General features: G+C 38.6%; 1 protein-coding gene across 1 annotated transcript in view; it reads left to right on the forward strand.

The window, feature by feature from the left end:
* VIPR1 (vasoactive intestinal peptide receptor 1) overlaps positions 1-18,440 on the forward strand; it is a 2,416,152-nt gene that overhangs the window by 1,227,115 nt on the left and 1,170,597 nt on the right. The gene's annotated exons all lie outside the window — the stretch shown is intronic.

Below are 18,440 nucleotides of genomic sequence, written 5' to 3' on the forward strand. Positions count from 1 at the left end.
GTGCACAGCAATAGTTATTCTGCTCCACAAAGGACGGGCCACGACTGACCCTGGTAACTAAAGCCCCATAAGCCTGACTAGCCTGATCTGCAAGGCAATGGAGCGCATCATCATGGAACTCATTAACAAAGACATTGGGAACCTCCAAAACACTTTACCTGACCCAGTTCGGCTTTGTTAAGAGCAGATCATGCCTACTAAACCTGGTTGACTTCTTCGAGACAGGCACCAAGGCCAGAGATGAGGGGAAGGTGGTTCACACAGCCTACCTTGACCTCGCCAAGGTTTTTGACACCATTCCCCACTCAGGAATTATAGAAAAACTCACCAGCCTGAACATAAACCCCTATGTCATGAGATGGGTTGCCAACTGGCTTACAGACAGAACTCACCCAGTAAGAATAACGGGCTCCAGGTCCGACTCTAAACCAGTCAGAAGTGGTGTCCCACAAGGCTCGGTCCTGGGACCCCTACTGTTCAGCATATACTTCTTATAAGTACAGGCAAACACAGGAGGACTATGGCTAACCAAGTTCGCCGATGACTGCAAACTGGCAGCCATAATTGACTCTCCAGATGACACGGACATTCTCCAAAAGGGCCTTACTGAGACGGACACCTGGTGTCAAAGCCATGGTCTCAAGGTAAAAGCCAAAAAAAAATGCATAGTCATCCCATTTGGGAAAAACAAAACACCCATGAATTACCACATAGGTGGCAGCCCCCTTAATACAGAAGAGGTAATAAGAGATCTGGGGACCTTGGTAGATAGTAATCACTCCTTTGACAATCATATTGCCAAAGTAGTTAGGAAATCCTTCTATGTAGCCCATCTAATTACTAAAGGTTTTGCATCTAGAAATAGAGGTTATAGTGCCCCTCTGCTCATCACTCATCAGACCCATCATAGGGTACAATGCCCCATTTGGGATGTAACTCACAAGACACTTCCAATAGCTGGAAAGACCACAAAAGTACCTCACCAAGAGGATTACTGGCCTCAAACATATGTCCTATACAGTCCGACAGGATAAACTCTGGCTGTACTCAGTGGCATATTGCTTACTCAGAGGTGATCTCTGCCTGACTTACAAAGTCATGTCCAACTCAGAATTGATGGACATGCTCCACCTAAAGAAATCCAAGTCACTGTGAGCCACTCCGCTCTAGTGAGCTAAACCTCGCCACAACAATAAATAGAACATGCTGGAGGGATAGATTCCTGTCACAGAGACTCCCCATGCTTTGGAACAAAATTCCTAACTACATTAGGCAGAGCCCCTCACTAACACTCTTCAAGAGAAACCTTGATGAGTGGATGGGTAACAGAAAATACATTCCTGGGATTACTTCATTGGCTCTTCTTGATAGAGACTCAGTTAATTAATCAATGGTGCAGCGAAAGCTGACACACTCTGGCTAGGCTTATAAATGCCCTCGGGCAGATATCCTAGTACCTACCTATGAGCCTATGAAGCTATGAGTGCAGGGCAGCATGAGTTGGTATTGATAATGGACCTAAGTGCTCATATCAGAACAGAAAGAATATGATATCAGGGCTGCCTGAGAGCACATAGGTGGACAACAGGAACAAAGAGTAAAATTTCATTCTAGACTTCTGTCTGTCAAATGTCTAGATGGTACTCAAATGATGTTTCAGCAAAATCACAAACAACAGTGGCCATTATGCATTTCAGGTAGACTTCTTGCTAGTAAGGAAAATTCACCTAGGTAGAGTCAGCTATTGCAAAGTCATCTATTGTGAAACAGTTGGCTCATAGCATAAAACCGTGGTGGCCATATTCAGCTACAAGTAGTGGTCAGAGAAGGTTTTAAAATCAGCAGAGGCAATGCTGAAGATTCCGAAGTTACACTGTGTTTTACTTGCATTCTGCTTTTAATTGCATATTAAAACTATGAAAGTCACCGCAGCTGCATCTTTTGTGAGTCACACAGAAATAAGAACAGGTTAGTTAAGGATAGTCACCTGTGAACTGAGGGTGGAGATAGGAACTAAGCTTTCTGTTTAAGGGATAAAATAAAACATTTCAAGGCTTTGCTGGAAAAGCTTACTCAGACTCTGCCACAGATTGTTAAAAGGGAGAGTTTAGTTTGCTTCTGCATTTCACTTGTATTCTGCTTTTAATTACATATTTAAACTAGGGAAGAAACCACAACTGTGTGTCATGTGAGTCGCATAGAAATTAAATTTTCTACTAGCCACCGACCCAGGTGCTGCAGTATTTTTAAATGCAACTGTCTTTCTAGTTACCTACTCTTTATGCTAATTTCACTACATATTTCCTTCCCTTTTCTCTTTCACTTCATGTTGTGACTAAGTACAAAATTATCATTTTGTGAAATCACTCCCCTTCAGCTATTTAAATGTATTGGCCGTCCCAGTGTATTCCATAGAGCCAACATACAAAGTACCCACCCCCGTGCAATGTATCTTACTCTTTTAAAATGAATGGCTACCCACATAGATAAGTTACCCCGTCTTTCATATCTAACTGCACGCTGCAACTCTTAGGATATTAACCCATTATTTCTGTTTTACATTTAAAAATCTGTAATATCTACTTAAAGACGACCACTTTTTGGAGAACCCACATTCTGCCACTCAGTAGTCATCTCAGGATTGTTGTTACTGTTTTGCTTCTGGTGAGAGAAGAAACAAAGCAGCATTGTATCCCAGCAATGTGAAGCTATGGTGAGACAAGCACTAGTAGTAGCCAGGCAGTGGCCATTCAGGCAAATCCCCTCTTTTCATCATTCTTGACGAAGCTGAATCTTTCTTTTTGGTAAGTACTGTTTGATTTGCTGTTGTCTAACCTAGAATATCTCCCTAACCTAACTTTAGAATATCTCCCTAAATACTTCATCCATATATCATTAGGGTCTATTTATCAGTTTCCCCTCAAGTGTTTGGTAGTGCCCTGTATAGATACAGACACCATGAGTTGACATTTTTCTTGTAAAAGCACCCTTTAAATGTCACCAATACCTAGTTGCACACAAGGCAACTAGTTTTCAGTGACAAGCACTGCCTCAGAAGTTGCAAACCAGATACTCCTGACATTGCTTTATATTTTCACTCCAAGCATCTAAACAAAAATGGCCTGTTGCCACGGATATGAACTTTCTCACCATCTCCATTACCAGCTTGGTGGATAAGGGCATCCTGGAGCAATGTAGAAATTGCTTCAAGTTTACTGACAAACCAGTTCATTCTAAAACAAAATGGTATGGTATATGAAAGATGTATTTACACAATGTCATCGGAGGCAAAACGCTCACATATTTATTTATTTGTTTATTTATTTAACATTTGTTGACTGGGAAAGTCCGACTATGACAGAGCCTATTTTCACTGGATGCCTGGGGAGAAATGCTCCAAATGCATGTCTTTGGAATGTGGGAGGAAACTAGAGTACCTAGATGAAACCCATGCGAGTGCATAGAGGACATGCAGACTCCACACAGAAAGCAGCCCACCATGAATAGATCCAGAGAACCTCTTGATGTAAGGCGACAATGTTAGCTGATGCACCACTGTGCCACCCATGGGCAGAATAGAGGTATTGTACTCCTGCTAAACTGAATGAAAGTGCCGGAGAGGGCAACTGATAAATGAATACACAGAGTAGTAGAAAGTAACATGAGAGATGAGAAGTTCAGATTCAGATTAGGATGTAGCACAACCAATGTTATGTTTGTAATTAGATAGACAGTAGAGAAGAAGGAGGATATGAGGAAAGGGTCCAATTGGGCATTCCTAGACTTAGAGAAAGCATATGATAAGGGCCTTAGAAAGCTGATTTTGGCAGTCCTGTGATGGTGTGAAGTCCCAGAAGCACTGGCAGAATCACCGCAGGCTGTGTAAACCCATCCAATGACACAAGCAATGAAACAGTCTTTGGACTCACAAAGTGATTCCCAGTCAGAAGAGTCGGTGTGCAACTGAGCTCAGTGTTGTTCATACTGATGAAAGATTTCATTAATAATTAGGACAAAAGAGTCAGATCAGCAAACAGCTCTATGCAGACAATGTGGCATTAAAAAATGCATGTGACACAATATTTAAAAACATGTTATGAACATCTAAATGACAACAAAATTTATGACAAATTAGATATATCTGAATATTTTACAGTGATGGAGGAATATAAACAGTTGCTCAATAAAGGTGTAAGATTAGGATATCTTACTCATGTTGATTTAAAGAAAAAGTTTAATATAGAAATGTGTAATATTGCTTTATTTTATTGTTTACCCAAGGTACATAAAAATCTTTGGGCACCCCCAGGACGTCCAATTGTATCAGGGAGAAATTATTTTACGTACAATATAGAACATTTATTAAATTTTTTATTGTTACCTAAAGTCATTTCATTGCCAGCATATATCATGGATGTTTTTGATTTTTTTAGAAAAACTGAAGTCAATACAATGGACAGGTAACATGTATTGGGTCACTCTTGATGTGAAGAGCTTATACACCAATATTAACCATTGCCATGGCCTAGAGGCTGTTAGATTCTTTTTTGGTGAGTCCCCCACAACAGAATATATTGTGGAATTATTGTATTTGTGCTTAACAAAAAATTATTTTGAGTTTAATAATGAAGTTTTTCATCAAAAATGTGGTACAGCTATGGGGGCAGCTTTTGCCCCCTCATATGCAAATTTAACAATGGGGTTATTTGAGTCATAATATATCTATAGAAAAATATTTTTCTCCAGTATGTTAAATGTTATTACAGATTTATAGATGACTTAATTTTTTATGTGAAGGTGGTGGACAGAATTTAAAAGCATTTTTGGATGAGTTACAAGTTAATAGATTTAATTTATAGTTTGTTGGATTTCAAACAGGGAGGGAAGTTTATTTTTTAGATGTAGATTTAAAGTCATGTGAAGTTGGAGGACTCACCACTAAGGTACATAAAAAATTTCAAGGTGGCATACATTACTTAAAAGCTACAAGTTGCCATCCAGGACACACTATAGAGGCATTACCATATGGGGAATATATACACCTCTTTAGATTATGTAGTGATGAACAAGATGTCCACAATGAAGTTGGTTATACATTTAGAATGTTTGAGAAAAGAGACTATAAAGAGGATATAGTACAAAAAGGGTGGTCAAAATTTAATAATGAATATAGAGGAAATCAGATGAATAGATGGAGGCCAGGCTATGGTGAATATATGATTAATAGAGAAGTGGTCCCTAGCATGTATTTTGTAACCACATATAGTGGGTTTAATAAGAAATTAATGGACATTGTTCAACAACAGTGGCGATTTTTATATTCCTTAAAGGCTGGTTGTATTTGGATGCCCCAAAAATTAGTAAGTTCATATAGGGTTGGTCGCAGTATAAAAATGTTTTGGTTAAATCTAAATATAAAAGTCCTAGTGAGAGTTTAGTTAGAACTATGAGTAACAGGGGCACTGTAGGATGTGGAAAATGTAAGGCGTGTAAATTTATTGTACCTTGTTTTAAGTGTATCAATGGTCAGAGATTTGAAGTCGAAGGGGAATTTAGATGTGATACTGAGGGCATAGTTTATGCCATCAGATGTCTATATGACAAAATTTATATTGGAGAGTCTAAAAGGGCCTTTAAAATAAGGTTATTAGAACACATTCATTATATAGATAATCAAAAAGAACAAAGTTCAATGGAACAACATTTTCTAAAACTTATGGGATTTCTGTAAGGGGTCTACAAGCCACTATTTTAAAAAAAAGTGGATCAAATTTATTTGGGTGAAGGCAATAGAAAAAATAAAGTTATTTTTAAAGAAGCTATTTATATATTGAAATTTGATACCTTGGTTCCCAAGAGAATGAATGTGGAGTTTAATTGGCAAGTGTTACTTTAAAGAACTTGCCCTTTTAATTTTTTTAATTATTTGATTGAATGATTGTTTGATGGTGTTAATTTTAAGTGTATATACAACATGTGTTTTAGCTGTTCGAGTATGTACTTCTAGAAGGCATTTTTTGCCAAGACATCATGGAGTAAAAATAGTGTTTCATTTGGAGGTCCTGGCTTTTTGTTGTTTTTTAGTTCATTTGAGTGTATTGTGTGGTTTTTGCCAATGTGGCATTACAAGCAGACTCTGAACAAGAACTTCAGCAAATAATAGGGGTACGAAGGCACACAGGATAAAAGTGAGTGCAGATATGAGAGTTGTTATTGCAACTATTGAGGGAAATCAGAGTAATCTGAAAAGTGAGTTGGGAAAAATAGAAAACAGGTTAAAAACTTTAAGTTATCTTGGAGGGGATGTTGAAGAGAAGGGAATTCTGAATGAGGAGGTAAAAGCTAGAATCAGAGGGGCAGAAGCCAACTGGCACAGAGTGTCAGGAGTAATGTGTGATAGACCAATGTCAGTGAAGCCAGTGGTGTGACCTGTACTACTATATGGTACAGAAACATTTGCACTGAAGGCAGAGGAGTTGCGGAAGCTAGAGGTGATGGAGATGAAGTGCCTGAGATGGGTAGTAGGATGCACACTCTGGGAAAGATAAAGAAATAAGGACATCAAACAGAGTACAAGTACCTCCAGTTGCAGAGTTGGTCAAAGAGAACAGATTTCAGTGCTTTGGACATGTGCATGAAAGGAGAAGACACTCTGGTGAGGAAGACTTGGGAAACACAGGAAGATGGCAAGAAAAAATGAGGGCATCCAGCAAAGGGATGATTGGATTTTGTGAGAGAAGACCTGTGACAGGCATGGCTGTCAAAGAAGGTAGGAGAGTGGTACTGAATCAGCAGAAATGGAGATAGCTATGAAAGGGTCTATATTAGAAGATCGAATGTTTAGGTGATTAAACACCTAAACATCGGTCTTCTAATATCGAAAGCAAAAAATGGCGAGCGGCCGATTTAACGCAGGAAAAGATTTTCCTTGGCCATTTACCGGATTTTTCCATTTCCAGTCAGTGTAATGATCTCAGAGTTCGTATATATATTTGGGGGTGGGGGGGCACAGCCCCCCCTTAGGTTGAATGTAAAGCTTTCATTTTTGTTTATTGGCTGATGAGTGTGTTTCCCTGGGGGGGGGTCAATATTTTTGGATTCGATATTAGAAGATCGATGTTTAGGTGTTCAATCACCTAAACATTTGATCTTCTAATATAGACCTGCTATGAAACACGCTAGCCTCATGTAGAAAAATGGGAAAAAGGGAGCAGATGATGATGATGATGGCAAGAGGAATACCAGCAACATTCCAACAGGTGATGCAGAATTTGAGTAAATCTATTACAGTCGACCTTGCCGCAACTAGGAATGTTAAATCATAAGCCAATTAACTACATACACTGGAATGGATAAGAAAAGCTAGAGAGAAATCAGAAATCATGAAGATGACCTTTATTGTTCCATCTAACATAAATATAACTCGAATATAATATTGTAATACACTATTGGGCTCTACTCCCAATAAGTTCCTAAACTCTGGAATACTATCCCCACACAAATAAAACTCTCCGACAAACTCAGTAGTTGTAAACTGACGCTTAACATCTTAACTAATCCTGGTCCTGCACATGCTCATCACCAGGTTAAGACTTTGTGCTCACCATATGATACTCTACAGATACTCTCCTTAAACAGAATACTCTCATCCTCTCACTGAAATGAGAAAACAGTTTTTATACATAACTCCTGGGTGTACAGTCCACTAAGTTGCATGTGGGCTTTCTCTTTAGTAACTTCTACGTCTGTAAAATCTTAGAATGTATCAATACAACTACTGTTTGTGTATAAATGTAAATAGAAATGTAACTACTCTGTGTTTAACTGGAACTTAGTATAATGCAATGTAAGCAAATGGAGCTTTTCTCCTGGGGGCCCTGCTGAAAATTGATATTACACGATCAGACTTTCCTGGTAAACAGCGGCAAATAAATAAAAACAACCACAGCTGAGGTAATGAGAAAAAATATGATAATATGAAGAAAAGATGTCTGCTTCTGAAAAGACAGATAAGATTAATCCACTATGGTTAAAGTTAATGATTGTATGAGGGCATTTGCTTTCAGCTAAGCAGTTTATCTTCTTTGAAAGTTATTATAGTTACTCAAGAGGGTCACTTGCCTCTGCATTGTGAGCCTGGAATTGACTGTTTTGGGTAGGCTTTTTTACATTTTTACTTTAAGAAAAAAATGAATTCATCTAGCTTAAGTAAAAACTAAACTCTTGTAAGTTTTCTATGTTTTAACTCTGACTGAAAATGCTTTTTATCTCATTAGTGATCCAAATGGTAAACTGACCATTATGTATTCTGATAATTGTTGGAAAATATCTTCTTCTAAGGGAAAATTATATTAAGGTACTATATTTCAGTATTATAGTCATATTGTGCCAGAACTGGTTGCTATTTAATTAAGGCCAGTTACTCTAAAAGGGAAAGATGTGTCCTTTTATTTCAAATCAAGACTTGCAGGTAGTAGTTTTTTAACTTGTTGGAAAGTTGTGGCTATACAGTGGTCAGTAAACAATCCGCAAAAAACAGTTTTGTAAGTCTGTTTGATCTGTTAAGGCCCCACCCTAGTAAAGTATACTTCCCCTTCAAAGGATTGTCTGATGGGACTATACACTTTGGCAGTATGAATACTTAGTAAGTAAGTACCTGCAGAGTTTCCATTCATAATCAGTACAAATTGCATTGTTACTGTAAAGTAAAGGGATTGGCGATATGCAAGATGTACTGTCTGTGTGAGAGTTATTAAAAGAAAGTCCATTTTTTAACTGAAGTTTGCCCACTGCAACATAAACACGATCGTTTGAGTCATGATCAAAATGAACACGAGAATTAAATAGAGAAGTGATAGAGCACCAAGTGTAAATGACAGCAAAGTAAGGGTACATTATCTCTTGGGAAAGGAAAAGTGAAAAAAGAAAAGTAGAAATACAGTAGTAGTTCTTACCAGACATTGCTTAAGAGCCCAAAAGAACCTTGGCTGAAATGTAACCTAAATCCTGCCTGAAGTAGGAACATAGAAGAGTGCCAGACAAGTGATCACGTTATCCGTGTTATTTTGGAACTTGAATGGCCTCATGGGTAGAGACAAAAAATTAAGAGTCTTGAATTATATGAAGAAATGCTACAGGAGACACATTTGGAAAGATGTGACCATGTAAATTTGATAAAGAAAGGATTTCAAGATGGATGTTCAACAGAGTATCAGAGGCAAAGGAAACTGTGAGTAATAATAGTACATATATCAAGCAAAAGAGCTCTGGTCTAACATGCCTGCAAACTTGATTCTACATTTTCTCCAAAACACCCTATGAACATCCCGCGGGAAGTGTATTACTTACCTGCAAAACATCAGTTTGTCCGATTGTTTTTTTTCCTCTCCTTCCCTTGTCTCCTCCAGCAGGGCCAGGCACTGCCTCAGGATTATTGAATTCCATATCCCACCCAATACTCTTGTAGCCCCCCTCCCCTACTTTCCCAATCAGGAATCTATATGTAGGAGTCCCTGGAATGGTGGCATTTTTAAATCATTGACCCATCCTCCGAACGCTTCTCCCGTAACTGCGTAGTATGCTTGCCAGTAGTCAGTGTCTACTATAATATATTGAAACACCTGATGTTAAGGATATTTGCCTCTTTGGTATGTTCATATTTGTTAGTTGTCTGCGTTAACTGCTGATAACTTGTGTGGGTTGGTACTCTTTTTGTAGCACAGGCCAATGTTGCTTAATTTGTTAGTTCTCTAAATAACTTATTTAATTTATTTATGTAGTCCTAGTGCTTGTACTGCTGCTTTAGTCCTAGTGCTTGTACTGCTGCTTTAGTCCTAGTGCTTGTACTGCTGCTTTTTCTGACACATATGGCTATATATTTCTCTGTGTAATTACATGCTGCAGTTGCAGTGAGATTTAAACCTAGAGTCATAACTGCTGCTCACTTAAGCTAATGTTATATGATGCTACTTTAAGCTCTGCATTTGGCTATATTTACTGCAGTTGGTTCTTGCCTGCAGTTTAACTGTTACTGGTTGTTTACTCTACTAACCAATTGCTTTTCCTATCCCTACCTAATACTACTCTGTTTGTTGACTGGCTATTAAAATCATTTTTCCCTGTGTTAGAAATATTTAGATTGCTTAACCTGTTTATACTGCTTTGAATGTGTTTTTTTATTTCACTACTGCACAAATGTAAGCACACAACTATTGCTGTCCCCTGAATAGTTTGCCTCATAATTGCTTCTTCAGCTCAACTGTGTTTCTGCATTCATTCCTTTACTCTTACCTATATCTTCTCTCCCTAGCCAAGTCCTTTGTGCATTTATATTTCAGCACAAGCTCACCATCATTTCTTTTTATAGCTTGTTCATACACCTGAATACCACGAGTGCTCTTCCCCTCCCTCCAGTCTGAATTACTGCTGTCTTGGACTCTACTGTCTTGGAAGCCAGAGAACTTCATAGCTCACAGAAAAGGATGAGTCTCCCTCTTAATAACAGTGTAGATGTTAATCTACTGTCTTACCCAAAGTTGTATTAACATTCTGCTGTTAGTGGCTTGCACGCTTGCAGGGACTACCGTGAGAACGTTCTTTTTTCTCCCCTCTGGTTTATCATATTTCCAGTAGCAGTTCCTCATTTTGGCCATAGATGGCAGCATTCTATAAAAAATTGTAGTGTTCTCTGCCCAAAACATCCTCCCTAGGAGATTAAGCACAGTGCTTACAATGTAAAACACCTCATAATTAAAGTATATATGTCGAGCAAAAGAGCTCTGGTCTAACATGCCTACAAAATTGATTGTACATTTCGCTAAAACACCATGTGAACAAGCAGTGGGAAGTATATTACTTACCTGCAAAACATCAGTCTGTCTGATTGTTTTTTTTTTTTCTCTTCTTACCTTGCCTCCTCCAGCAGGGCTGGGCCAGCCAGCTCCGTTCTCCCTCACTACGTTCGGGATCACTTCACTCCCCTACCCCCATTCCCAGCCACCCCACACTTCCTTAAATTTATATCCTTTATACCATACCTCTTTCTATCCCTCAATCCAATCCACCCTCTCCATCAATTAGCATTTCTGTCTGCATTCCCACACTCCTTGAACTCTCCTCCCTTCTATTCTCAAGTCAAGGAGGTCTGATAACATAGACCTCTTCACATACATTATTTCTTACATTGATACACTTCTACTGGACAGGGACATCTATCTCAGTCCAGGTCCACCTGCCTCTAACTCTCACACACAAACAACTCACACTACTAGGACTAACAAAAACACCCTTACTGGACCCACCCTAGATTTCATGATCAATTGATCGATGATATGTGTATCTCTCTATTACTCTTCTTTTCTCCCTTTCTCTCTATCAATTTCTTATCACACTGAATGGAAAGCTTGGGTCAAAAACAAATCTCCTCCCCTACTCCAAAAATACAAAGAGCTCAGAAACCTCTCAAAAAACTAGTTAACAATAACAAGAATTTTTTCTTTTGCTCCTCCCAATCTAATCTACATAAATCCCACCAATGTTTCTGGACAACCATTAATAATCTGCTTTATCCTGGCAAACCTGCCACTCCCAACCCCTTCCCACATAACTCTGCTACTGAAACAGCCACTCTCCTAAACAACTATTTCATTAAAATGATCCAAAAACTAACTCAAAATAACAATACCTCCTCTACCCCTCCTTCATCCCCCAACAAAACACCTTCCAGTACCTTCTCATCTAGACAAGTACCCACCACCTATGTCAAACCTCTCTCTTGACCAACCTCACACCTTGCTCCCCCTCATTTGATATATTGCCTTCCTACTTTCTTAAAGTAGCCACAGAATGTATTGCCTATCCTGCCTCCTTACTCATAAATCGCTCCATTAAAGAAGGCTGTGTCTCTGATATTTGGAAATTTTTCTTCCCAATTTCACTACACAAAGGGGAAACTCAACTGACCCTTCTAATTTTAGGCCCATAGCCATCCTCTCCCCTATCTCTAAAATTATTGAGGCGTGCATACACACCCAGCTACTCAAACACCTGCTTGACAGTAACCTGCTCACCTCCACCCAACATGGCTTTAGGCCTCACCACAGTACTTTAGGCCTCACCACAGTACTTCAGGCCTCACCACAGTACTTCTACTGCTCTCCTTTCTTTCACTCAAACAGTAGCTGAGGCCACTGACAATGGCATGATGATCTCCTGTCTTTTCCTTGATCTCTCTAAGGCTATTGATACTGTCTCTCATTCTAAGCACTTAACTAAACTTTCAGATCTCAGTCTTTCTAGTTTGTCCATAAAGTGATTTTCCTGCTACCTCTCCAATAGGCAACAATCTGTTCGCTGGCAAACTGCCTTCTCTCCCTTCCTTCCCGTCAACACAGGTGTTCCTCAAGGATCAATCCTGGGCCCTCTCCTGTTCAATATTTTCACAAACAAACTACTTTCTGCTTGCAAGCTCTGAACATTATTACAGTATGTTGATGATTCGACACATACCACTGCCCACAGTATTCCTAATCTGCTAGCACTCACTCAAGACACCTTCTCATCTGTCGAAGCATGGCTCTCAGAAAATCAGCTAGTACTAAATATTAAAAAAACTAATCTCCTTCTCTTCTTTCCTAGAACACTGGCTCAACACAAATCCTCCTTTACCATCACCTCCCTCAACAATACAATCATTAAAGCTGAACCTCATACCCAAGCTACTCTGCACCATTATTGACGGCAAACTAAAAATTGACCTATACATTCAACAATGTATAAAAAAAACACCAGAAACTTGGACTAATTTACAGGAAATGAAAATTCCTTACACCCTCATCCACAATCTCTTTGGCTCAGTCACTTCTCTTACCTTTAAAGGGGAGTTATTCCACCAGATATCAGGTGTGGCTAAGGGGGCGAAATGCGCCCCCGTATTTGCCAACCTGGTATTACTGGAATGGGAGAGAAAACACATTTTTGACAACCCCTATATGGAGAAAATCAAAACTTATAACATATTCTTGGATGATATGCTAATTTTATGGCAAGGGAATGAAAATAAAGCCATAAAATGTGTTGAGTACTTGAATTCTTCAACTTCATTATTGAAGTTCACTAGTAGATGGGGTTCTAAAGAAATAGACTTCCTGGATATACATCTCTGGGTTAATGAAGAAGATGACAAGCTTCATAGTACTATTTTCATGAAAGAACCTTTTTCTAATACTCTACTTCACTACAACAGCTGCCATCCCCAGCACGAAAGACAAAGTATAATAAAGGGACAGATGGCAAGGCATTCTCGGCTCATTAATGATGAGAGAACTTTTAACAATGAACTATAGTAGGTTTGTTTACAGAGAAGGGTATCCACTAAAGATTTTGACCAAAGTGAAATGTGAAATAAAAGAAAAGAGGCATGCATTATACCCACCAATATTACAAAAGGGTGGGGGGGCTACAAGAAGTTATCCACAAAAGTAGGGAAGGGGATCCCATTGTGCTGTGGTACAACAACTTGACTCAGACTATAGTTAATATAATTTATAAAAGTTGGGACTTGTGTTTCGAATAAGACACAAAGGTGAAACATGGGCTCAAGCCCTTGGTGGCTTATAGCAGGGGTAAAAATTTAAAGAACAGCTTGGAAGGGCACAGAAATCAAGATAGAATAGAGCAATATAGGTCACTAATGTTTAAATGTGGGACTTGTAGTTTTTGCAAGTTCATTAATGATGGCCTGTATGTATCAGTAACTATTTCAAATTTGACCTTAAAATGTCCTGGTAAATGTAACTGCAACTCTACCAATGTGGTTTATCTAGCAACCTGTACCTCCTGCCCTGGATTTTATATAGGTAAAACCATATGTAGGCTCAGGGATAGAATAAGTGATCACCTTAGAGCCATTAAAAACAAAGATGTGCACAGTGCTCTCTATCTTCACAGTGTTACATGCATTGAGTTTAATTTTTTTTTGTGATAGAGTGGTGCAGAAAGATAAACGTGGGAGATGAAATATTGGAGGTTGAGGCAAGAGAGGTAAAATGGCAACTTAGACTAAATGTCACAGTAGTTCCAGGACTTAATGGTGCTATTTCACTGATAACAATATTAAAACAAAGGGCTCTGGTTGTATAGAAAAAAGAAAACATGTATTGCCTAGTTTGCTTATTTGCAAATGTTGAATATGTACAACAATTAAAAAAAAACATGTTTTATATATGAATTTCTTGTCATATATAAAACATGTTTTTTTTATATATATGAATTTCTTGTGAGCAGCAGTGGTGCAGCGGTTAGCGTTGTCACCTCACAGCAAGAGGTTCTCCCATTTGATTCTCGGCTGGAGTGCCTTCTGTGTCGAGTCTGCATGTCCTCCCCATGGTCGAGTGGCATTTGTAAGGCATGCATGAATGGGCGTGCCTTTGTTAAAGGTTGGGCATCAGGCTGGCGACTTAGCACCATAAAAATCTACTGCCAATCATTAGCAGACCGGAGTTCCGCTGTGGCAACCCCTAACCAGGGAAAGCCGAAAGACTTCTTATATATGAATTTCTTGTAAAATATTTTTGGTTTGTTATATACAAATGATCATTTAAATGTATTGAATTGTGTTGTATGTCTTTAAATGGGAAGAAGTATTTAATTGGATGCACATTTTATACTGGGTTACTTAAGGAGAGTGCTAGATGTATTGTAATTGACACTGAAGAAGTCGGTTATATGTAAGGTGAAAGCGTTAAGTCTGTTGTGCTATTAAACAAGTTTTTTAGTATTCGTTTGCTTCCCGTGGCTGGAATATTTATTTTCATTTTACTTCTCTTACCTTGCCTACTGTACACTGCCCCTATCCTTACTAATATTAAATATACTTGTTTGTCTAAACTTGAGCAAACATACAATAAAAGAGCCAGATTTGCCACTAACCTTCCTCGCAACTTCCAGCATTGCCTTGCCCTCAAGACATTACTGTGGCCTGAATTCTGTCATCTGCTACTGATTCCTCAGTCACATACCACACACACCATTCTGTTTAATCTCTCTTCCTGCCCCTCCATCTCCAAACTAGTATCCTACACTCCCCTCTGACACCTTCGTATGACTGACAAACAGCTTCTTGACATATTTAAACCCCAAAAGAATGTTGGAAAGTCCCTGTACAAGTACTCAGTAGTTCACATCTGGAACACACTCCCCCTCAATATAAGAAATATTTCCCAAAAACACCAATTTAATAGAGAGATAAAACACTGTCTTTAAAAGACTTGGTCCTGCCCATGCAAAGATCCCACAAGACAAATACCTCATTTACCCACCCTGTACTCAACTCACCCCTTACTCTACTGCAACTATCACCTCTTTTTGTCTTGTTCTCACTGTAATACAGTTTCATTGGTTTACTTATTGTATATTGTATACATCTGAATGCATGTTATACTCATTTGATGATCATTGTGCAGAGAGCTACTTCTTATAGCTGTACGTTATGTGATTGTGCATTTGTACATTGTACATTTTAAGCCACTGTATATTTGTATATAATTCTGTTCGGCTGTATATTGTTTGGAGCATTTCTATTCGGGTCTCCACTGAAAATGGGCCTTGGCTCAGCTGGACCAACCTGGTTAACAAATGTCAAATAAATAAATAAATACATAAATAAATAAATAAATAGATAGTTATACTAATTGCTAGAGAAGATCCAATATTGATAGAAGAGGAGAAAAAAGATAATAGTGGTAGATTTGTAATTGTAAGGGGAACCTGGCAAGGAAGGATTATGCTGGCATGTATTTACGTTCCACCTAAACCTGCTGTTGTGGAGCTTAAGAAAGTGTTGGGAGAAATGAGCATCTTTCAGCAAGGAGGAATTGGTGTGAAATGGAGCCTGATTTGCAAAACGTGAGAATATACCTGGGGGACCTGGAAAGGAAAATATAACAAAAGAGGTTAGAATTTATGAAACTATTCGGTATGGAAGATGTAAAGTCAATAGCTGGAACTTGGAACATATTCCCCAAGGTGCCATAATTCAGCGAGACTAGAAAGAAGTTACATTTCCCAGGAGCATGTGCATTTAATTGGAAGCTTCAACATACAACATACATCTAATAACTATTGTATATCATGTGCCAATAACAAGCAAAATAAATTAAAATGCATGGTAATAAAATAAAAATGAGATGAGACACTGGTGCTTTCCCATCAACCCATTAAAGAGAGTAATTTAAGGAATGGGTACTGGAAATTATTCAATATTAGGAACTGTAGAAATTTATTCTAAAGTTATAGCTTGTGAGTGAGATAAAATGAAAGTGGAACTTGAAAATAGGGTAGAAATAAAAGAGAAAGATATATGGCAAAGAATTAATAGGATTTAATTATTGGGGCTGACAAACATTAAAGGACTGCAGAACAACTGGAATCTCATAGAACAAGAAGAGGCAGAATTGCAAAGTTCTAAAGAGAAAATAAAGGAGTTTAGAAAAATTGCTGTTAAGCAACTGTTTTTATTTTTTATAATAACTCTTACGCACACAAAGTTTTAGCACAATGACTTAGGCAACAGAAAGTAGAAAGGATTGTTGCTATACTTAAGGAGCCTATACCAAGAAAAATAACCAGAGATCCTACAGAGGTGTTAGGGATATTTTGGACATTTTATGAATATTTGTATATCGCAGCGAAATGTAGAAATCAAGAAACTGCACAAGTAAGACTTAAGTGCACCAAGGTTAAAGGTATACGAGTTTCACAATTAACAGATACAATATGAGAAGATTAGATAAAAATGGTGACGTATAATCAATCTGCAGGAATGTCTCTAGGAAGAAATGGTGGTCCTGTAGAAGTCGGGGAGCTAAGAATGACGAAAACAATAAATATCTGGAAGGTTTTGTATAACAGTATTTTAAAAGGAGGGGAAGCACCAACATCCTGGAAGAAAGTGGTGGAAGCTGTTATACTTAAATTTGGCAAAGCCCCATCAGACCCAGTTTTATATAGGCCCATTTCAGTTTTAAATCATGATTATAAAGTGTTCATGTCTGTGATAACTAAAGGGAATGGAAAAGGTATTGCCAAAATTGATAGATAGGAGTCGATGTGGTGAGGCAACCATTTGCATACAGAGGGAAGCAGAATGTAAGAAAATACCGCTGTTGTTGGTGGGTCTTGATGCATTGAAAGCATTCAAAAGAGTAAGCTGGGATTTTAGGAGAAGATCGACAGAATCATTTGTTTTCACCGATGCACAGTAATGAGGGTAATTAGGAGGACATATGGGGGATTGAGACAAAAATTACAGTGGGAGGATTCCACTCCAACAAGTTGTATCTGAACAGAGAAATCATGGCAAGTAAGGATATGCAGGAAAAGACTAAGGAAAATATAATCCAAAAAATGAGAGACTGGAAGCCCTTGTTAATGGATATGGATTGCAAGGTACAAGCAAAGAAAATGTTTCTAGTACCTTTAGTTTTATATATAGGTCAGGCATATTCTTATCAAGCACAGGAGAAGTTGTGGACAGTAGTTAAAGAGGTGAAAGAATTTATCTGGGAGGGGAAGAGGTCAAGGGTCAAGTGGGATAAGTTGATTGTTCTAATAAAACAAGCTGGATTAGAAATACCTGATCTGAAGGGATATTTTGGAGCTACAGTACAGTGGTAGCATTGTTGCCTCACAGCAAGAGGTTCTCCCGTTCGATTCTTGGCTGGAGTGTGGGGAGTGCCTTCTGTGTGGAGTCTGCATGTCCTCCCCGCGGTTGGGTGGGCATTCGAAAGACATGCATAAATGGGTGTGCCTTTGTTGAAGGTTGAATGTCGAGCTGGCACCTCAGCATTCATCAAAATCTACTGCCAATCATTAGTGGACTGGAGTTCCGCTGTGGTGACCCCTAACCAGGAAAAGCCGAAAGGCAACAACATCTGTAAGGCTCATATACAAAACACAAGCAGAAAGCTGTAATGCAAATTGGAGTAGGATGATGACGAAGCAGAGGAGCGATTCAAGAAATCAGGAGAGAGTGGGATTTTGGGTGCAGATCTTTAAGTAGAATAACAGCCATACAGAATTTTCTATTCATAAAGTAGCAGAAAGTATTCCAAGAACAAGTTGAGAATGGAGAAAAGGATGACTGCAATTAGGGATACAGAAAATAAGCAAAAGGGAGCTGGAATTTAATGCAGAAAACTGGCGAAGGAACCAATGTATTGGGAGCAAATAACTAGCGGGGGAAAGGTAATAGAATGGGAAGAGACCTAGAATACATTTGGACTGCAAGCTAGAGATGGGGTTCCCTATCAGGTATTGATATCAGAGTATAGGCAAAGAGAAAGGGATATGGGAATCTTAAGTGAAAGACCTGCTGTGGTACAGTTTTTATTTGAATCTAGAACAGAAGCTGATGAAGATGTTAAAAAGAGTAATTAGTAGGG

Source organism: Protopterus annectens, chromosome 3.part0 (assembly GCF_019279795.1).
Source record: "Protopterus annectens isolate FY-2018-M chromosome 3.part0, PAN1.0, whole genome shotgun sequence".
Lineage (NCBI taxonomy): Eukaryota > Metazoa > Chordata > Ceratodontiformes > Protopteridae > Protopterus > Protopterus annectens.